Source organism: Chiloscyllium plagiosum, unplaced genomic scaffold, assembly GCF_037043375.1.
Source record: "Chiloscyllium plagiosum isolate Xiang-an unplaced genomic scaffold, Cpla_swu_hap1 HiC_scaffold_15, whole genome shotgun sequence".
NCBI classification, from domain to species: domain Eukaryota; kingdom Metazoa; phylum Chordata; class Chondrichthyes; order Orectolobiformes; family Hemiscylliidae; genus Chiloscyllium; species Chiloscyllium plagiosum.
In genome coordinates, this window is record NW_028270153.1 from 46,465,646 (window position 1) to 46,488,845 (window position 23,200).

At 41.2% G+C, this 23,200-nt stretch overlaps 1 long non-coding RNA gene across 1 annotated transcript in view; it reads left to right on the top strand.

The window, feature by feature from the left end:
* Nucleotides 1-662: 662 nt before the first annotated feature.
* LOC122560057 (uncharacterized) overlaps nt 663-23,200 on the top strand; it is a 76,700-nt gene continuing 54,162 nt past the window's right edge. The window contains exons 1-2 of the long non-coding RNA XR_006314629.2: nt 663-1,079; nt 5,849-5,988. This is a non-coding gene — a long non-coding RNA (uncharacterized LOC122560057). The remainder of the gene's footprint in view (nt 1,080-5,848; nt 5,989-23,200) is intronic.

Below are 23,200 nucleotides of genomic sequence, written 5' to 3' on the forward strand. Positions count from 1 at the left end.
CAATTGATTTCAGTCCTTCAAAAATGAAAAGGGAGTAAAACAGAAACACATTGTCCAGTGTTACATTTAGTGAACTTTGCTACAAGCTGTGACGCTCAGCTTTCTCTTCCAGTCAAAAGGTCATGGTTTAAACCCTGCTATCTAGTCCTAACATGAGTACCTATGAAGTATCAAGACTGATAATTGCAGTGTTGAGAGAGCGTAACATTTTTACCACACCCTATAAGGCACGGTTTTGTCTTTTATGGCAGACAGAAATTCCATGGGAACACCATGGGAACATACATAAATCTGGGTGAGATGGTCTTAGGAGGTTTGGTACAAATGCAAGGGCCAAATAGCCTTTTCTGCACTGCAGGAATTCTATGATTCCATGAGTTGTCCCACTATGCAGCCTTTGAAAGGTTATCAGTTGCAATGGCCTCTTAGCATGGTGTTCGGATAGGCTAATGGCAGTCGTGAAGAGGCAGGGACAAGACTGGCAGCATTGGCATTCAGATATTCCTGCTCTGTGATGTTTATCATAGTACATAGGATTTCAGACATCATTTTTAACATATCAAATGTGTTCCTTTATTCAGTCTTGAAAAATACACTTAAGAGACACTGGAGAGTGTTTAACAGCTGTTAAACCACACTCCAGCAAGGAATCAGTGTTATAGGAAAAAATTGGAGTGGGGAGAAAATACTAATAGAAATAATAGATACATATACAATTAAACTAATTCCATTACAGTCTCTGGAATCCATTTGTAGTGGACGTGAACAGTAAAGTTTCCAAATGTGTCAAAATTAATTCATGCTTTGTTGGATATCATGATCAGGAATGTCAGTTGATCTGCAAATTTCTTTGATTAAATTATCTATAATTGCAGGAAATGAAAGTGAATTAGCCCTACCATGTCTCTATCAGGAATCATTTTTCTCCCTATGGTGTTAATCAAACGATGCATGTTTATCTTTCAGAGATTTTCATCTGCATCTGTAAGCAGTAATTTGTGGTTTGTCATCTCATGGTTTCACAATACGTATCTGACACGGGAAGTCAAGATGAGAAAAAAAACCTAACAAACAGCTACGTGAGTGGACTTTTAAAGATTTTGAAGAACTAAAACCAACAAACAGAACATCTGGTTACTTATCTTTTTTTGTGGGATGTGCTTTGTGCAATTGCAGATTGTGTTTATCTAATAACAATTACAAAATTTCAAAAGTGGAGAAGTAATTGGGATTGTTAAAGCTGCTTGTACAAATCTCTATCCTTTCTCTTTTAGCCATGATGACAGTCATAACAGTCTTTTCCATAGCTACAGCAGGTACAGGCTACTCCAGATAAAAATCAAGGAAGGTTGCATGACTCCATTAAACAGGCTTACTTTCAACTGTGCCTGAAAGGTAATATAGTGAAATGCTGGGAAAGTTTGATGAGACATTCTGGGCTAATAATATATATATACTATGAGAATCCTCTCACATTGGCAGATTGCTGACAAAGATAGCATTTCTATTCACGTTGAGTTGATAAACTGCTTCAATCCAGCTATTTGTTCAGAGAAGCCACCAGGATAATTGCATTGCTGTTGAAAGAAGGTTCAAAAGGTCATTGCACGATAATATCCCAGCGATGTGGAGAAGAGCAAGGCAGTTATTCATCAGCATTCTATTGTTTCACTACTTTTCTGCATATGAGAGCCCATTTATACATGAAAGTGAATGTTGAAGAAAACTGCCACTTAATGAGGTGTTATTTGGGCATAGATAAAAGCTAGAGACCAGAATAGAAATGTTAGCTAATGCCTTGATTCTTTCTGGTTATTGGTGCAGGTTCTGACTTATGATTACATTGGTATTGTATTGATCTGACTATTCACATTGGGTGCTTTATCTTTTGTTGAAATGTGGAATGTCTATGCATACAACAAGGACTATCCTTCAAAGGTACCTACCTATTTCTGAGGAGCTTTAGACATCTCAAGATGATGAAAGTTGTTGCATTATTATATGTTCTTTCTTTTTTTGTTCTTGCGAACATTTGTAAAGTTTGGAAAAGTGACGCTATTTCTTACACAAAAATGAAGAGTAATGAGCAAGTGTGCTATCTATGACAACTTGTCTTTTTTCAGAAGACTTTTCAGACACCTGAAGAGTTGCATTTATAATGATTAACATACTTAAACTTCACAATGTCATAGCATGTAAAGATTTTTGTCGAAAGTGTGGTACTGAAAAGGCAGCATCCAAGGAGCAGGAAAATTAACATTTTGGGTAAAAGCCCTTCATCAGGAATGAGGCTGGGAGCCTCGGGGGTGGAGAGATAAATGGGAGGGGGTGGGGCTGGGGGGGAAGGTAGCTGAGAGTGCGATAGGTGGATGGAGGTGGGGGTAAAGGCGATAGGTTGGAGGGGAGGGTGGAGCGGATGGGTGGGAAGGAAGATGGACAGACGGAATGGGTCATGAGGGCAGTGCTGAGCTGGAAGATTGGAACTGGGATAAGGTGGGGGGATGGGAAATGAGGAAACTGGTGAAATCCACATTGATGTTATGGGGTTAGAAGGTCCCAAGGCAGAAATGAGGCTTTCTTCCTCCAGGTGTCAGGTGGTGAGGGAGCGGCGATGGAGGAGGCCCAGGACCTGCATGTTTTCGGCAGAGTGGGAGGGAGAGTTGAAGTGTTCAGCCACGGGGTGGTGGGGTTGGTTTGTGCAGGGATCCTGGAGATGTTCTCTGAAGCGCTTTGCGAGTAGGCATCCTGTCTCCCCAGTGTAGAGGAGACCGCGTTAGGAGCAACGGATATAGTAAATGACGTGTGGAAGTGCAGATGAAACTTTGATGGATGTGGAAGACTCCTTTGGGGCCTTTGAAGGAAGTCAGAGAGGAGGTGTGGGCACTAGTTTTGCAATTCCTGCAGTGGCAGGGGAAGATCTCGGACGTGGAGGGTGGGTTGTGGGGGCCTTGGACCTGATGAGGTAGTTGCGGAGGGAATGGTCTTTGTGGAAAGCGGTTGGGGTGGGGAAGGAAATATATCTCTGGTGGTGAGGTCTGTTTGTAGTTGGCAGAAATGGCAGAGTATGATGCGATATATATGAAGGTTGGTGGGGCTGGAAGGTGAAGACGGGGGCATTCTGTCCTTGTTGCGGTTGGAGGGGTGGATTTTGAGGGTGGAGGTGCAACATCAACCAAGTGGGAGGTGAAATTGCAGTCTTTAAAGAAGGAGGCCGTATGGTGTGTTCTGTTGTAGAACTGGTCTTCCTGGGAGCAGATGCGGCGGAGGTGGAGGATTTGGGAATAAGGATAGCACTTTTACAGGAGACAGAGTAGGAGGAGGTGTAATCCAGGTAGTTGTGGGAGTCGGTGGGTTTGTAGAAAATATCAATGTTGAGTTGGTCGCCGTTGATGGAGATGGAGAGGTCCAGGAATGGGAGAGAGTTGTCTGAGATGGTCCAGGTAAATTTAAGGTTGGAGTAGAATGTATTGGTGAATTTGATAAACTGTTCAACCTCTTCATGGGAGCACGAGGTAGCGCCGATGCAGTCATCAATGTAAAGGAGGAAAAGGTGGGGCGTGGTGCCGGTGTAACTGTGGAAGATAGACTGTTCCACGTAGCCAACAAAGACACAAGCATAGCTGGTTCCATGCGGGTGCCCATGGCTATCCCTTTCATCTGGAGGAAGTGGGAGGATTCAAAGGAGAAATTATTGAGAGTGAGGACCAGTTCAGCCAAGCTTATGAGAGTTTCAGTGGAAGGATACTGGTTGGGACATCAGGAGAGGAAGAAACAGAGGGCTTGGAGGCCCTGGTCATGGTGGATGGAGATGTACAGGGACTGGATATCCATGGTGAAGATGAGGCGCTGGGTCCCAGGGAAACTAAAGTCTTGGAGGAGGTGGAGAGCATGAGTGGTGTCCTGAACGTATGTGGAGAGTTCCTAGACCTGGGGGATAGAATAGTATCGAGGTATGTGGAGATGAGTTTGGTTGGGGCAGGAGCAGGCTGAGACAACGGGTCGGCTGGGGCAGTCAGACTTATGGATCTTGCGTAGGAGGTCGAACCGGGCAGTGCGGGGTTCCTGAACTATGAGGTTGGAAGCTGTGGGTGGGAGATCCCCTGACTTAATGAAGTTGTGTATGGTCTGGGAGATGATGGTTTGGTGATAGGAGGTGAGGTCGTGGTCGAGGGGTGGTAGGAAAAGGTGACTTCAAGTTGGCGCCTGGCTTCAGCAGTGTAGAGGTCATTGCGCAAAACTACCAGTGCATCCCCCTTGTCCTCTGGTTTGATGGTGAGGTTGGGGTTGGAGCGGAGGGAGTGGAGGGCTGCGCGTTGTGAGGGTGAGAGGTTGGAGTGGGTGATAGGAGTGGACAGGTTGAGGTGGTCAATGTCCCGGCGACATTTGGAAATAAAGAGATTGAGGGCGGGTAACAGACAGGCACGGGATGTTGGAGGTGTGGATGGTGTGTGTTGGAGGTGGGCGAAGGGATCGTCAGAAGGTGGGCGGGAGTCTGGATGGAAAAAGTACGTTCGGAGGCGGAGGCAGCGGAAGAAGTGTTTGATGTCACAACGTGCGTTGAATTCATTGATCTGGGAGTAGAGGGGGATGACGGTAAGGCCTTTCCTGAGGAGTGATCGTTTGTCCTCAGTGAACTGGGAGGTCTGGGGAGCTGGTAGAAACTCGGCAGGGCTGGGAGCTAGGACATTGTTTTGGACTGGAGCTGAGACTTGGGGAGGAGACTGTAACTGGAGTGGGTGTGGAAGTGGGGGGAACAGGGGTGACATCATTAATGGAAGTGACACACACCCTGGGCATCAGGGGGGCGGAGGTGGTGACTGTGGGATCCACAGGGGGCTTGTTGGCGATGTTCAGGTGAGTGGCATCAGTGGGGGCGGAAGTGGTTGTGATGATGGTGGCTGCAGAAGTGGAAAAGTCATAACACATAGCGTAGGTGATGAAGGTTTATAAAAGATGTAAAGACTTTTGCAACATTCAGAGTGAACTAATATTGAATCACCAAATCTTTATTGTAGACTAGCCTAAAGCATAAGGAAAGTGATTTAAAATCCCCATCAGGGCCCAGCCAAAAAGCACCTAACTGCAATTGCAAGGTGAAACACATTTTGAATTGGAAATTTCAAAGAGTTCCATTTAATATCCGAATATAAATTCCATTGTAGTTTAGTACTTGATGAGAAGCACAAATGTTATCTTTATGCACACTTAGCATCGAATTGCTGAAATCATGAGCTTTTTTTGTTCTCTACAAGGAATTGAGATATTTTTCTGGCATTTAATCTTCAGATTTATGAGAACCTCAGGTACAAATCCAAATTCGTTGGGAAGACATCCAATTTGAAAATCTAAATGACCCTATCTCAACAAGATCAAAATGAATGGTGTAGGTTCTGCCATGTACATCTTGCTCTTGAAGAGGGACTGTAGAAATTCTAACCTCAAATGATTAGAAGATTTCTGTTTTTATAAAATTACTGCCAAAAGTAAACATCTCTACAGATTCTACTCTATACAGTTATGCATTCACGTTGCAATTGTCTGCTCAGGTACAGACCATACTTAATGGAATTATGATATTAATAGCCCTTTCCTCTCTTCTGCAACGGTTATACTTTGTTCTTTATAAAAATAATATGTTTGCTATCAGAATTGTTTTATAAAAATTGCATTAAAGGAAATAAGCTATCTGAGCACGGACTTGCGTTATCTGCTTCTAAATTATATTGAAATATGGTTGAACCTTATTACTGTAACTCATTAAAACTATTGATCAAAGAAGTCGGGTGAAAGAGAGGGCAAGAAGAATTGGGAAGCATTGAGAGAGATTATGCTTTTTTTTGTTATACAGCTCCAACTTGTACCTCATATGAAGACCAAAAGGAACAGGACCACCAACACCAGCAGAACACCAGTATCAGCTGCATTCTCCTGAGCCAAATGCCACTTTAAGGGGCAAAGGAGAGGAACTCGAGATCCGGTACAAAGAAGGTGAGGCCTCCAACACAGCATCTGGGGTAGAGGATCAACTCACTTAATATTGAGAAGCTCCAAAGCCTCAGGAGGTACAGACTCTCACAGTAGATCACTGCTGACATCTGCAGCCTCCTGCAGCAAGACCTACTCCGTGTGGAGCAGCTGGGTATGCACTGCCAGTGCCCTCTGAGATGCCTGCAATTGGAGGCCAACCTCACAGGGCTCTGGCTCTTCTCAATAATAATGGTCTCCTTTTCCTTCAGAAGAAAAGTAGAGACACGTAATTATTAGAAATGGTCTGTGGGGAGAGGAAGGAAGGACACCGCTGTGAAGGTGACTTTAAGGCATGAGTGTAAATGAAGACATTGTGTGAGGGAAAGCATGATTGCCAATTGTTGAAATAGGGATGGGAGGTGTCTCATGTCGAGTTGCAAGTGTGTTATTCTGAGGAATGCTGCATAGGAGGATGGTGGAAGAGTTAGAATGTGAGGATTATCCATCAAAGGTGTTGGTTCATTCATCCTTCCCAACCTCCTGCGATCCTTGATCCTTGTGATATGCTGTTTCCAGGTTGTGGGAGAGGGAGGTGGGGAGACATGTGATACTTCCATCAGTGCCTTTTGTTGAAGATGTTATCCCCTTCCTCCAATCCTTGAGAAAGATCGACTCAGTCCAGCCCCTCAGGTCGCACAGCAGGACTTTAGGAAGCCCTCCCAGCTCTCTTCTTCATTACTGTGGTTACCTCAAACAAATCATGTATAGATCAGTGTTCTGACAATGCCGGCATCATTAAAATCCTCCTCTGACAAATCCAGTTTGTCATTGCCCCCACTCAACTCCCCCTCCCACCCTAGCCACCACCACACCCCAACGTACTCCTTTCCAGAATGGACGGGGATCTCCAAGATGGGATGCAATCACTGTGGTCAGCAAAGCCCACAGAAGATTCTAACAGTTTCCCAACTCAGTAATGGTTTCACCATTTAGCCAGGAATTATCAGTTGAAAATTCTGACTAGATGGAAGCAAGGATCAATTTCAAGAGAATGAATAAAGAAATAATATGAAAGTAAGAATTTGTTTGAAAAATCTTACAAGAATTAATGCACAGAAGAATTAGACTCCAAAGTTTCGATTGTTACTTTTTGAGTTGAGCATTTTAAGCTGCATTGTAGGCATGTTAATCTCTTCTCTCTGTGATAACCTCAACGGGAAATTAACATGTAAATATGGCAATTTATTCAAATTTGCAGGGAGCTGGAGGACAAGTTATTGTTTTTGTAAGATTAATGGGTAGTAAGGTAAACCATCCAAAAGTTGTGGCAGTGTATAATTTATGGCATAGCTCTTTCTGTGCACAAGTTGCTGGATGAATAACACAACAAGAATAATGAGCACCATGAAACTCACCATTATTTTGCCACAATGCTTGCAGAATATTTTTGAACTCTTCACTATTGATTCACAATTATCTTTCTGATAATGAGGTTTTGGAATATGGCAAATTGACAAATTAGAAAATTAGTCCCATTAAACTGCAAATTTGACAAATACACAGATGTTAAGATAAAATGACATCTGGCAATGTTGGCTATGGAAAGATAACTGCAGTCAGTGACCCAGAAGGAATTTTGAAATTAATTGTACATTTCCTCCAAATGTTGATGGTCATTAAAAAAAAAACACAGAATTAAACTGGTAATAAAAACGGTAATAGATGTGGCTTTCATATTGCCATGACCTTGGTTTTGCACTGTATAATAGAGAGATGGGAAAACATGGTTTAAAATCTTTATAGGTTTTCACATGATTAAGGAGAATCCCAAGCTTTTTAAATATATGTATGTAAAAAGCAAGAGGGTAGCCAGGGAATAGGTTGGCCCATTCAAGGACAAAGGAGGGAATGTATGTGTGGAGCCAGAAGAGGTAGGTGAGGTCTTGGACGAATAATTTTTATTAGTATTCACCAAACAGAAGGACTTGGTGGAGGATGATCTCAGGAAGGGAATGTCAAATTTCTAAGCCAAGTTGCTATTAAAAAGGAAGAAGTGTGGTGTATCTTAAAAAGTACTAAGATAGATAAGTCCCATGTCCTGATGGGATCTATCCCAGAATATGGAGGGAGGCAAGAGAACAAATTGCTGGAGCATTAACAGACATCTTTGTATCCTCTTTGGCCACACGTGAGGTCCCAGAGGCCTGGAGAATAGCTAATGTTGTCTCATTGTTTAAAAAAAGGAAAACAGGGATAATCCAGGAAATTACAGGCCCGTGAATCTCACAGCAGTGGTCAGGAAATTATTGGAAAAGCTTCTCAGGGACAAGATCTATAAGCATTTAGAAGCAAATTGTGATAAATAGCATAGTCTTTTTACGGGGGAGGTAGTGCCTCACTAACTTGATCGAGTTTTTTGAGGAGGTGATGAAGATGATTGATGAGGGAAAAGTGGTTGATGATGTCTACATGGACTTTAGTAAAGCTTTTGATAAGGTCCCTTATGGCAGACTGGTACAAAAGGTGAAGTCACATGGTATTGGGTGAGTAGGCAAGATGGATACAAAACTGGTTTAGTCATGAATTTGGAGGAAAATGTAACCAATCTAATTAGTAAGTTTGCAGATGATACAAAGATTGGTGGAGTTGTGGATAATAAGGAGGATTGTCAGAGGATACAACAGGATACAGATCAGTTGGAGGCATGGGTGGAAAAATGGCAGATGGAGTTTAATCAGGACAAATGTGAGATGATGCATTTTGGATGGTCACGCACAGGTGAAAATTATGCAGTGAATGGTAGAACCCTTAAAAGTATTGATTTGCAGAGAGATCTGGGTGTGCAGGTCCACAGATCACTGAAGATACCAGCGAAGGTAGATAATGTAGTAAAAAAAGGCCTATGCCATGCTTGTCTTAATTGAAAGGGGCATTGAGTATATGGATAGACAAGTTGTGCTGCAGTTTTATAGAACGTTAGTTAGGCCACACTTAGAATATTGCATGTAGTTCTGGTCACCACACGACCAGAAGGATGTGGATGGTTTGGAAAGGAGACAGGAAAAGTTTACCAGGATGTTGCCTGGTATGGGGGATTTAGCAGTGAAGAAAGGTTGGGTAGACTGGGCTTGTTTTCACTGAATGTAGGAGATTGAGGGACGACCTGATAGAAGTTTATAAGATTGTGAATGGCATAGAGAGATTGGAAGGTATGAGGCTTTTTTCCAGGATGGAGGGGCCAATTACTAAGGGATACAGGTTCAAGGTGTGAGGAGGGGAAGTTTAAAAGAAATGTGCAAGGCAAGTCTTTCACACAAAAGGTAGTGAGTGCCTGAAACATATTGCCAGAGGAGGTGGTGAAAGCAGACACAATAGCAGCATTTTAGAAGTACCCAGGCAAATACACAAATGGGAAGCAAATAGAGGGATATGGATCTTGTAAGTGAAGACAGTTTTAATATGTAAGAGCAAAATGTGTCAGTGCAGGCTTGGAGGCCTGAAAGATCTGTTCCTGTGCTGTATTATCTTTGTTCTTTGTTGTATTACAACATTTTGCATGGGAAAAGATAAAAACGGTGTACTGAATTTTCATTCAGAATGGGTGTATTTACATAGAAGGACAATGCCAGCTCTGTTAGGATGATTGTTTAGAATGTGTTAAAGTTTGATCAATTATTGACACTTACTGTACTTAGATTATGTTTACTCCCCTTCAGTCCTTTCAAAGTAGGGAAGTGATCGCAGCTGATGTTAATAGTGAACAAGTCAGAACCCAGACAGAAATCTAGCTAGCTGGATCCTATTTTTTGCTTTTAATGAGGTGGTCTTTCACCGAAACACAAGCACAGAATGCTGCAGATTTTGTTTTAGCAACAAAATGAAAGTTTGTTGTGCACAAATTATAAATAAAACGTAATAAGCCAAAATGTTTCCATATTACACAAATTAATTTAAAAAACTGTAAATACAATCCAATCAATCCCAAAATATCCTTTACGGTACTCATACCAGAGAAAATTCCCCTTCTCTTTGACATCTATTGAATACAAGAGTCAGGACGTCATGTTGCAGCATTATTAGACTTTGATTGGCCACACTTAGAATATTGCGTTCAATTATGGATGCCACATTACAGGAAGGATGTGGAGGCTCTGGAGAGGCTGCAGAAGAGGTTTAGCAGGGTGCTGCCTGGATTAGAGAGTATTAGCTAAAAGGAGAGGCTAGAAAACTCTGGTTATTTTCTCTGGAGTGGTGGAGACTGAGGGATATCTTGATTGAAGTCTATAAAATTATGACATGCCTAGATGGAGTTGATGGTCAGGATCATTTTCTCAGAGTTGAAATGGCTAATACTAGGGGACATGCACTTAAGGTGAGGGAGAAAGTTTAAAGGAGATGTGAAGAACAGATTTTTTACACAAAGAGTGGTGGGAGTGTGGAATGTGCTGTGGTGGAGGCAGATGCAATAGTGGCATTTAAGGGACTTTTAGATAAGCAGATGAATATGCAAGGAATGGAGGGATATGGACCATAGGCAGGCAGAAGGGATTAGTTTAATTTGGCTTCATATTCAGCACAACATCATGGGCTCAAGGGCCCATTCCTGTCCTGTACATTTTTATGTTCTATGTTCTATCTATTTGCTTTAATTTAATTGTAACTTCAATTGCAAACAGGAGAATCTGGTAGCCTCCTGTGTGAACCTTCATGTTAATGTGCTTATATTTTCTCAGCTTCAGGGTTTTAACCAAACACTTCTGGCTTAGACTTTCAAACTAAGCCCTTATACTGAGGTAACCTATTTCTTGAAATTCTAAATCATTTCCTTTCATCAGGAGCAACTGGTTTGCACATCTCACTTTAGCGAAGACTATTTCAAAACTACCAAATAAAACTCAAAAAGGTTTTCTTTAAGCTTTGGGTTTTTTCGTAATCAAAAGGAAAAGAATCTTCAAACTTCTAAACTGATTTCTCGGACCTTTGAGTATAAGAGTTGGGATGTCATGCTTTCTGCCAATATTCGCCTTTCTCCTGCAATGTTTCTACAAAATATCCACAGGGAATTGTCCCAAACTCCTAGCCAACAATCAGTCCTCAAGTAACACAACTAGAAGAAATTATGACACTGCTTTAAACCACTCAAAACACTCCAATTGCACAGTTAGAACAAGTTTTAAGGGTAAAATTTCCCTAAAAGCTTGTGGACCCCATTATTTGTCTCAAATATATGTTAGAAGTTTGCGTTATTTTAGAAACAGTCATTCAACGTGAATTTCACACAATGGCCATTGGATAGTGGGTGTGCTTTTGAACATGGAAGACTAATCATGGCCTTTCTAGCTAGAAAGCAGCATCCAAATGGCATAATAGTTCAAAGGAAAATAATTTAAAAATGGAAGTTCACGAGTTTTAAAATATTAGTGGCCTTTTCAGCCAAGCATTAAAATCACAAAATGAACTCTGCATCTGGAGTTGTTTATGGATTCTATGGGCTGCTGCCTAAATGACATGAATTGTAGTTACTGAATACAGAAGTTTAGTTTTTTTTGATCACTTGTTCAGACAAGTTTGAAGCATCTTCAAAGCAGATAGGGCTTGAATCCAGTCCATCTGGTCCAGAGGTAGGGACGCTACCACTATATCATAACAGTCTACTAAACTGTCTCTGAATTATTCATCTGGTCCATATTTTTTGGAGAGTTCTTAGCTCTTTAGCTATTGATCCTGATATTCTAAGTCTGTGAGGACCTTTGTCCCCATTTGCTAAGCAATTCTAAATGGCTTGTCTATCTGCATTGGACACACCTGAAGCTACAACAATAACTTTGTACATTGTTTAAATATGTTAAATTTTCTTTGAAAATCTCTGATGTCCCGATTAAAATTAGGACATTTTATGCAGTTTCAGACAATCTACTTTCAACATTCCTTTGTTTGCATTGATCCGGCACGCACCCTGAGTGCTTTACTTTCTCAAGTGAGTTAAACTGGGCACTCAATTAGGACTTATCTGCTTACCAGCAAGTTACATTTTCACCACTGTCGGACACAGAGACAAATGGAGACATCACAGGTTGTCTCATGCACTTCAGCCTGATCTAAGACTGTTGACCATATTTTTTACTTACTTTTTGCTTACTGACTATGCAAGCATGATAGGCCTCAACAGCATGAACTTTCCATTGTTGTCCACCATGTCAGGTCATGATAATACTTTGACGATCCATCACTTACCAGAAATTGACTTCATTGATTAGCTTATTGAAAGCAATAAAATATGTTACAAGTCATTAAGCAGAACTAACTGATTTCTATGTGTGCAGTTTGAAAACCCAAAGCAGTCTGTTCAGGCAGAGTTCCAATATTGTATGCACAGAGCACATGCAGTCCTTAAAGATGAAATCTGTTAATGTCAAGATACACATATTAAAAATTTGCCTTCAGAACAAAATAATTCAGCTTCAGTGAGATTTATCAGGATAACCATTAATGTTTTTCAAGTGTCCTGAACATAATGCACACTCTCTGCAACATTTTCCTCATGGTTTCTGAAATTCTTGGGTCTTGATTTCTATCTCCATGGTAGGTTGCATTGTTCACCATAGCGCCAACCCTGTCAAAATTCTTGTGATGCTTTCATCTGCTACTTCCCCATGTTCCCAACCTATGCCACATAATTGTATTCTCTCTTGACCTGTCTCATCAATCCACTTCCCATGCGGAGCACAATCATTTGCCCTCTAGCTTGGTTGCTGATTTAGAGCTGAAAATGTGTTGCTGGAAAAGCGCAGCAGGTCAGGCAGCATCCAGGGAACAGGAGAATCGACGTTTCGGGCATAAGCCCTTCTTCAGGAACCCTGAAGAAGGGCTTATGCCCGAAACGTCGATTCTCCTGTTCCCTGGATGCTGCCTGACCTGCTGCGCTTTTCCAGCAACACATTTTCAGCTCTGATCTCCAGCATCTGCAGACCTCACTTTCTACTGGTTGCTGATTTACCCCCATCTCAGAAAAGATTTGTCATGTTCTTGGCAGCCATTCCGTTTATATATTTCATTTTATATTGCATATAGTATACTTGCTAGGACAGTAAAAAATGCTTTGCCATTGCCTTGTGCTGCAGGAATGAGATAAAGGTGGCAAAAAAAATCAAGACTTTGCCTTGATTCTAAAATTATCTCAGGTTTTTTGCTGAGTTGGCACTGAAGGACTACCAGTGGTTTAAGCTGGTTCTTTTTAACATATGCAAGGGCATTGAAGTGGAGGAGATGGAGAAGTGTCCAGATGTCTGAAGAAATATCACTACGTTGCACTATTGATACTTTGCCATTCTCATTTTCTTTAAGGATCTGCAGCAGAAGGCAGTAATAAGCTAAAAGTGACATCTGCTTTTGATGCAGCTTTGTTAAGCTTCTGGCTTTATCCTTTATTGTTCCATGTTATTTTTTGAATAAAGTATGTTTCCTGTGCCAGCTAGCGGAAGGTTCTTTTGAATCAAATTCAAATATTGTGTGGGATTTGTTGAGTGATGAGCCCTGAGTAGCAGCTTTTAAGTAAAAAAAAAATAAATCAACAGACGTTTGTTTCAATCATTTTGGTCTCAGTCACATAATTGGAGGTGTTTATCGTCCTGGAGAAAGTGAGGGCTGCAGATGCCGGAGATCAGAGCTGAAAATGTGTTGCTGGAAAAGCGCAGCAGGTCAGGCGGCATCCAAGGAACAGGAGAATCGACGTTTTGGGCATAAGCCCTTCTTCAGGTGTTTATCATCCTGTCATGTTCAAATGTAGAGAATCTATTCAAACTTTCAGAAAGAGAGAAAATAAGGTGATAAAAAGAAATTATAGAGGTATACAGTACGGAAGCAGACCTTTCAGTCCAACTCATCCATGCCGACCAGATATCCTAAATAAATCTAGTCACATTGCCAGCATTTGGCTCATATCCCTCTAAACCTTTCCTATTCATATACCCATCCAGATGCCTTTAAAATGTTGTAATTGTACCTCCTCTGGCAGCTTATTTCATACACCCACGGCCCTCTCCATGAAAACGTTGCCCTTTTGATCCCTTTTAAATCCTCCTCTCAACTTAAACCTGTGGCATCTAGATTTGGAATACCCCAGCCTGAGGTAAAGACATTATTTATTTATCCTATCCATGTCCCTCATGATTTTAAAAACCTCTCTAATGTCACCCCTTAGCCTCTGATGGTCCATGGAAAATAGCCCCAGTCTATTTAGCCTCTCCCCATAGCTCAAACCCTTTAACCATGGCAACATCCTTGTAAATCTTTTCTGAACCCTTTCAAGTTTTATAACCTTCTTCCCATAACACGGAGACCAGAATTGCACGCATTATTCCAAAAGTGGCTTAAACAATGTCCTGTACAGCTGCAACATGACCTTCCTATACCTATACTCAATGCACTGATCAATGAAGGCAAGCATAACCAACTCCCTCTTCACTATCTTCTCTACCTGTGACTCCACTTTCAAGGAACTATTAGCCTGGATTCCTAGGTCTCTTTGTTCGACAACACTCCCCAGGACCTTACCATTAAATGTATAAGTCCTGATTTGATTTGCCTTTCTAAACTGTAGCACCTCACATTTATCTAAATTAAACTGCACCTGCCACTTGGCCTATCTGATGAAAATCCCGTTGTACTCTGAGGTAACCTTCTTCACTGTCCACTACACCTCCAATTTTGGTGTAATCTGCAAACTTACTAACCATACCTCCTATGTTCACATCCAAATCATTTATAAAAATGATGAAAGGCAGTGGACCTAGCACCGATTCTTGAGGCACATGCTGGTCGCAGGCCTCCAGTCTGAAAAACAACCCTCCACCACCATCCTCTGTCTTCTACCTTTGAGCCAGTTCTGTTTCCACATGGCTAGTTCTCCCTGTATTCCATGTGATCTAATCTTGCTAACCAGTCTACCATGAGGAACTTTGTCGAATGCCTTACTTAGGTCTACATAGGTGATGTCCACCGTCATCAATCTCTTTGCTATTTCTTCAAAATACTCAATCAAAGTTTGTGAGAAGATTTGTAGCTCGGGTGCTCGTTGTTGTGGTTCTGTTAGCCGAGCTGGGAATTTGTGTTGCAGACGTTTCGTCCCCTGTCTGGGTGACATCCTCAGTGCTTGGGAGCCTCCTCTGAAGTGCTTCACAGGAGGCTCCCAAACACTGAGGATGTCACCTAGACAGGGGACGAAACGTCTGCAACACAAATTCCCAGCTTGGCGAACATACTCAATCAAGTTTGTGAGACATGTTTTCCCATGCACAAAGCCATGTTGACTACCCTAATCAGTCCTTGTCTGTCCAAATACATGTAAACTCTGTCCTTCAGGATTCCCTCTAACAACCTGCCCACCACAGATGTCAGGTTCACCGGTCTGTGGTTCCCTGGCTTTTCCTTACCACCTTTCTTAAATATTGGCACCATGTTAGCCAACCTCCAGTCTTCTGGCACTTTACCCACGGCAGTGTTACAAATATCTCAGCAAAGACCCAGCAATCACTTCCCTACCTTCCCATAGAGATCTAAGGTACATCTGATCAAGTCCTGTGGATTTATCCACCTTTATGTGTTTTAAGACATCCAGCACATCCTCCTCTGTAATAAGGATATTTTTCAAGATGTCGCTATTTATTTCCCCACGTTCTCTACCTTTCATACCCTTCTCCACAGTAAACACTGATGCAAAATACTTGTTTAGTATTTCCCTCATCTCCTGCATTCCACACGTAGGTGACCTTGCTGATCTTTAAGGGGCCTATTCTCCTTTAGTTTCCCCTTTGTCCTTAACACATTTGTGGAATCCCTTTGGATTCTCCTTAACTTTATATGCCAGGGCGATCTCACATCCCCTTTTTGGCCTCCTGATTTGCCTCTTAAGTATACTCCTATTGCTTTTATACTCTTCTAGGGAATCATTAATGTTTTTCGAAATGAGTAAAGTTTAACTTGGGTAATTATTAAAATAATAACAATTATAATAAGCACGATGATCTTTGTTTTTAGGTACCATTTTGTTCTATTGGTAAAACGTATTAAGTGTTAATGTATTGGTATTTGTAACGTGTAAAAGCCTTATCACCATGAAGTATCTGATCAGCTCAGTAGGACTATGCACAAAGGGGTAAAAACAATGACTGCAGATGCTGGAAACCAGATTCTGGATTAGTGGTGCTGGAAGAGCACAGCAGTTCAGGCAGCATCCAAGGAGCAGCAAAATCGACGTTTCGGGCAAAAGCTCTTCGTCAGGAATAAAGGCAGAGAGCCTGAAGTGTGGAGAGATAAGCTAGAGGAGGGTGGGGTGGGGAGAAAGTAGCATAGAGTACAATAAGTGAGTGGGGGAGGGGATGAAGGTGATAGACCAGGGAGGAGAGGGTGGAGTGGATGGGTGGAAAAGGAGATAGGCAGGTAAGACAAGTCCAGACAAGTTATGGGGACAGTGCTGAGCTGGAAGTTTGGAACTAGGGTAAGGTGGGGGAAGGGGAAATGAGGAAACTGTTGAAGTCCACATTGATGCCCTGGGGTTGAAGTGTTCCGAGGCGGAAAATGAGGCTTTCTTCCTCCAGGCGTCTGGTGGTGAGGGAGCGGCGGTGATGGAGGCCCAGGACCTCCATGTCCTCGGCAGAGTGGGAGGGGGAGTTGAAATGTTGGGCCACGGGGCGGTGTGGTTCATTGGTGCGAGTGTCCCAGAGATATTCCCTAAAGTGCTCTGCAATTGCAACATTTAAGAGGCATTTGGATGGGTATATGAATAGGAAGGGTTTGGAGAGATATGGGCCGGGTGCTGCCAGGTGGGACTAGATTGGGTTGGGATATCTGGTCGACATAGACAAGTTGGACCGAATGGTCTGTTTCCATGATGTACATCTCTATGACTCTATGACTCTATGGCCTTCCTCCAATTTAGTCTATTCACCCGAAAACAAGTCTTATCTTCATGCATAAGTAACTTAAAACTTACTGAATTATGGTTACAATATAATATAGTAGTATTTTACATTCAGTTTGAAGAACAGTGAAGTAGATCCAAGTCTAATATTTTAAACTTAACTGAGAGCATAAAAGCCGAGGTAGCTGAGATAAATTGGCCAACAAAGCTAAGGGATGTATCAGCAGATATGCAGTGGCAGATAGTGGCATGAGATATTTCAGAATACACAGAATACATACATTTTGACAAGAAACAAAAAATCCAAGGAGAAAACCACATTCCATTATTTAACTAAAAAAGTTAAAGGTTATGTTATTTTTGAAGAAACATCATATCATTGTGCAAAGATTGTGGTAGGTCAAAAGATTATACAGAATATAAAAGGCAGCAAAGAATAACAAAAAAGATTAATAAGAAGGGCGAATTAGAGTATGAGAAAAAACTGCTGTAAAGACCATCCCAAGATGTGCAGGTTTGGTGAATTGGCCATGCTAATTGCCCGTAGTGTTCAGGGATGTGGAGGTAAGGTGTTTTAGTCAGGCGTAAATGTAGAAAAATCGGATAGGGCAATAGGTCTGGCTGGGTTACTCTTCAGAGGGTCGGTGTGGACTTGCCTGTTCCTACACTGTAGGAATTCTATACATCAAACTTATATTTGTGCTTTTCGAATGAGGCCTGAAATGAGAAAAGAGCTGTTTTAACAATGAAGAATTGCTGCATGTAATGAAAGCAAGTCATTTGATACTCAGTGTGGAGTAGCTTGGGTTACAGCAATGTTTGTGGATGAACTGGAGCCAAAGGGTTGTGTACAAATGGATTTTTGGTTGGCAACAAGAGACTTTTGGCTTAAAGACTAATGACCAGTCATGACGAAGACGTCCTACCTTGCAGCAACCACATGATTGGTTCTCAGGTAACTGAACAGCTTGGGAAGAAGATACAGAGAAGCCATCAGATCTCCACCAGCCAAGAGCCCTCTCTCCATTTCCTGCAGTAAGTCACTTTAAGCATGAAGCACATCGGTTTATATTTCTTTCAGCAGCTGCTGTAAGCTGTGACTTTTAATTGATAAGTCAGAGAACGTTTTTACGCGTCCTTTGAATCCTTCGAAGCACAAGTCAGAAGTAGATAGATAGTGTACATTTCGGACTATTTACTTTGAGATTTAAGACTATTTACTGAAGAATCCTGTGAAGAAATTGATATAGTTTGACAGAGTTTAATTAAGGTACAACGGTAGAGTCTGATAAGTATTGTTTTTTCTTGATTAATTGATCAATAACGTTGTGTTGGACCCTTCCCTGACTCCTGTCTGCTTTGTCTATCTCACTATATAACGTGTCTGATTGAAAAAAGGATTATTGCAAACTGGTCAAAGTTAATCAGGATACATTTCCCCACCTTTCTCTTTACAACAACTCCCTTGGAGACATTTTCTGGATTTGGGCTGCATATTCCTCCCATCTCGAGGAGAAAAATTGCTCTCAAGTCTAAAGACTTTTTAAAGGCTTTCCCTGAAATAACAACATGTCGGGGTAACCTTAACAAAGTAACATCAGGTGTTCAAAACCTCAGGGACAGGAAGCCCGACCTTTGAGAGCTTCCATCTTATCTGAATAGTTGGTATATTGATAGATCTAACAGTGTCAGAATGCAGTTGTGGGTGCTGCTGGTATTACAAGGGATTTTGATTGGGAAGGATCGGGAGCCTGGGGTTGGGGCAGTAATGTATCAGGTTGGAGAAACTATGGTGGGATTGATGAAGGGGAGTTTCTATCTTGGCAGACTCTCCAGTTGGGCAAATGGGTTCCTGAGCTGGTAAAGTATTGGGCTGGCCACTTTCCTTACATCTTCCTTTGCACCCCTCTCCCTGTACTCTTACTCATGAATCCCTGCTACCCACATTGATTACCAATGGCCTAAGATGCTTCATGATCTGGGGATTCTTGCAGCTACTGTCCCCAGTGGTGCTGCTGAGCACAAGATCTGCTAGCCTCTGTTGCTGGTAGCTCTGAGTGGATAAGATCTCTGTGCTTGGCAACTTGATTCCAGGTGAAGATATGCTAGTGGCCCTGCTACTGCTTGATTAGCTTCTAGTTTGGCAGGCATTTCTGAAGGAAGCCACACTGGTCTCTCCCCAGTTCATCTGCTTTTAGGCTCGACCCATGATGCCGCAGTAACTCTATACTACTGTAATTTCTCAAATCCCGAAGCATCTTCCTATGTGTCTAATGCTTTAAAAAGACATTAAATGGAGCTGTTAGATTTACAAGGATATGGGTATGCTTTCTACAGAAGTATGAATATTAACAGAAATATTTAAAATTATATTGCCAGGACTGCCAGAATATCATTCAATAAAAATGCAATTTCATTTATTCAGTAACATTAATATGTTATATTTCATTAAATGTTAGATAAGACCTGTTTAGCATGTGTAAAGATACATGTAAGCAGTGGCAATATTTAGAGGGGCGATTGCATTACATCCCCCCTATTAAGAGCTAATGGGCGCTGGCAGTCATAATATGATTCAGTCCAACTCTCAAGGCTGGTCTGCTCTGACACAATTGCTCTCCTGCCGGCATCTTTGATATTCCATTACTATTTGTGGAAATGTATTCACTCATTTCTCAGTGAGAGTATTCTTAGCAATGGGTGCCAGATGGTTGCTGGCACCCTAGGAGCTGTGTCTCTGAATGGATTGGCACTTCAAGAAGAGCAGGGAACAAACTGGGAGAGAGGAGCAGCTGCACTGCAATGTGTGCTAATATTGCAGAAGAACTACTTATATTCTACATTCATATCGGTTAATAGCATGACAAATATCCTATAATTCTGAGGAAAAATGCTGCTCTTATTCTACATTAGATGCTCGGTAAATCTCAGCTTTAGTTTATTCTTCCATTTGATTATTGTTTTCTTTATTTTATGATTTAACTTCAATCTTTGAAGTATGAATCACTATAAAAGACTGTTGATAAAATACCTGTTTAAATTTAGATTTGTCAACTCTCATGTTTAAAATAACATTAAAACAACATTTAACAAATTTAACAAAAATATTAAAAGGCAATTTTGACCAGAGGAAAATTCAATCTCTTTTGTTGAGAGTCAGATCATACTTAAATAATAAAACTGAAAATGTGTTGCTGGAAAAGCGCAGCAGGTCAGGCAGCATCCAGGGAACAGGAGAATCGATGTTTCGGGCATAAGCCCTTCTTCAGGAATCCTGAAGAAGGGCTTATGCCCGAAACGTCGATTTTCCTGTTCCTTGGATGCTGCCTGACCTGCTGCGCTTTTCCAGCAACACATTTTCAGCTCTGATCTCCAGCATCTGCAGACCTCACTTTCTCCTTAAATAATAAAACTTCAGGCTGAAAATTCTGAATTCACCAATATGTCTGTGCTCAGTTAGAGGAAAGGAAAAAGAAATAAGTGGAAGAAACAAGACTTTAAATATTGAAATTTTGATTTGTTCTTAAGTTCAAGAACAGAACTGTCAAAGAAAGGAAACTTGAAGCAATGCATAACTCGAAAGAGGTTATACCTGATAAAAGCAAATGATTTATTTTTAGCAGCTTACATGTGTTATGGTCTACCAAGGCACTTTACAGGAGAATTTTAAAACAAAATATTATTGTGAACCATGTAAGCAGAGCAGATGACTGACAGATTAATTAAAAAGACAGGTTTTCAGGAATGTCTGAAAGGATGAAATCAAGATAGAGATGCAGAAAGCAAGTTGGATAATTAGCAGTTTAATGGAAAAAGAGTTGAGGGCACAGAAGGTAGTCTACATGAGTAAGATGAACTTGGAAAGCATGCAATGAGAGATAGCGAGAAACTAGAGAAGGATCTGAGTTCAGCTCTCAGACAGATAGGAGAAAGAACGGAGTTCAAGGAAGATTGGAACAATGGTTGGTGGAAGGGAAGGATATAACAGAATTGCTGATCTACTGGTCTTGATCTTAGTGACAAAGAAATATTTTAGATCTTTGCACTTACTGTTGGAAGTGAAGGTGGGGGAGAAATGGAAGCAGGATTATGAAATCGATTGAACTGTGTAATGCAAGTGAAGAAAAACTTTCATAGAAAAAATTTCTTTTGATAGTTATGAGGAAAAAGGAGTGTAGGGATAGATTCCTGCGATGTATGACAGCTTTACTGGTAATGTGATGGCAATGAATGCCAGAGCCTCATAACAGAGCAAGAATGTTCGAGTTCTCAAGATGTCCAATGTTTACTCATTGTTGAAAGTAGCTGAACATGATTGAAGTTCATGTGATATGTGGGTTTCTTTAATTCATTCTTTCTTTTCCTCATTGGATAGTTGGGAGCTTTCCCTCCTGTCATGATCAGGAATGCCATAAAAACCCTTATTTGTGACATCTCCTCCTCAGTATGTGGTATTTGGGGATAGAAGGAGTTTGCTAACATTCCTCGTTCCCTTACTGCATCTAAGAGTCTATTTGATATACAATGGTAGAAGAATATTCAGTTGTCAATCTTAACAAGACTCTGTGTCTCAACAAGGTATAGTTTATTTTATTGAAGTGAATATCTAGAATTTATATCAGCTAGATAGACATTGTCATTAAAAGTAATGGGAGGCATAAATGACACATTTGTTCCCTTCAGGGTCCATACCTATTGATCTGATTTCCCCACCCAAGAATATATGGCAACATCAAATTTGGTGGAACTTAACATAGTCCTCAACATTAACCCTTTCAGAACATTAATTTATCTAAGTTCTCCTCCCAAGTTCTTTTTCCTTCCTGTCATTGCCATTTATTATATTCATATACAAAATTACAAAATTTACCATAACTTCATTTCCCCCAATGTACAGATTTGAAATATTGGTAGGTCTTTGGCTTGAGTAATGTTGCCCTTGATTCTGATCGTGACCATGTATGGAGGACCTTTTATTTCTCAGATGTCCTTTGTGGGGACGTTATTCTTGCCAACCCAGCTGGTTGGTTGATTAACTTATCTGGAAGGCCCTTAATTTCCTGTCTTTTTCAAACGAACTCTTTGCTGCTAATTCAGTTATTTTCCCCATATCATTTGGGTGATATTGAAACTCATGAATTTGGAGTTTGCACATTCTCCCTGTGTGTAAATGGTTTCCTCCAGGTGCTCCAGTTTCCTCCCACTGTCCAAAGATGTGCAAGTTAGGTGAATTGGCCATGCTAAATTGCCCATAGTGTTCAGGGATGTGTAGGCTAGGTGCATTAGTCAGGGTATGTCTAGAGTAAGAGGTAGGGGAATGGGCTTGGGTGGGATACACTTCAGAGGGTGGGTGTGGACTTGTTGGGTCAAATGGCCTGTTTTCACACTGTAGGGATTCTATGATTCTATGATACATCATGGAGGACAACTGCTTGATGGAAGCAAACATTTTTAATGCAGCATTCTTGATTTTTGAGCCAGATAATTTCTTCTCTTTGGCTGTATCTTGCATCTGTGGATGTTGGTTTGACTTCCATGGAGTTGTAGGAAGCCAATCTTAATTTTGTGCCAGCAAACCTTTATTCACAATTTGCCAATAGATCTGTGTTGAAGCATGTAAGTTGTTTGCTTCAACTGTTTGATTAGTTTGGGTGTTTTCATTTCCCCCACACTTTTATTTTACTGGCGCACAAGATAGTTTCTCATCTTCCGTCAATGTACTGCAGGATTGCTGCTTAATTAGCATTCTCTCTGTCACTGTAACTGAGAATTCTGCTTTGGAAAATGAAGGATCAAAATGTTCCCCTTGAACACATTTTTTTCTTATGCACTAACATCAAATTCAAATCTATAATAACTTGCTCTGCAGACTGTTTTGTTGTCAATGTGACCTCAGTTAATGATTCCTCAAAGAGATCAGGTGGGTGGTAGAGTTCACTCTTTTTGTCAGTATTTGCATCTGCTCACAAACTCTATTGATTTCAGTCCTTTGAAGGTCTTTCTCCTGGGTCCAATGGATGTTTCACTGTTGCACCTTGTGTTATCAAACAATAATGCTCACCACTGATCACCATGCTGTATTTGATGTTGGATGGATTCTGCCACACTTCCTCTTTCCTTTATTGGATCTAATAGCCTGTCTGGCTAACAGTGACAGAGGAACACCTGCCATGGTGTCTTAACAAGGAAAGACTCTTGTCTTGATGAAATTAATTTTATTGCACAATAGCAGATAAGTGCAAGATACATTAGTTATTGGGGCTAACAATATTTAGAAACATAAATGACAATTCTGTCCCCTTCAAGATCCAATGC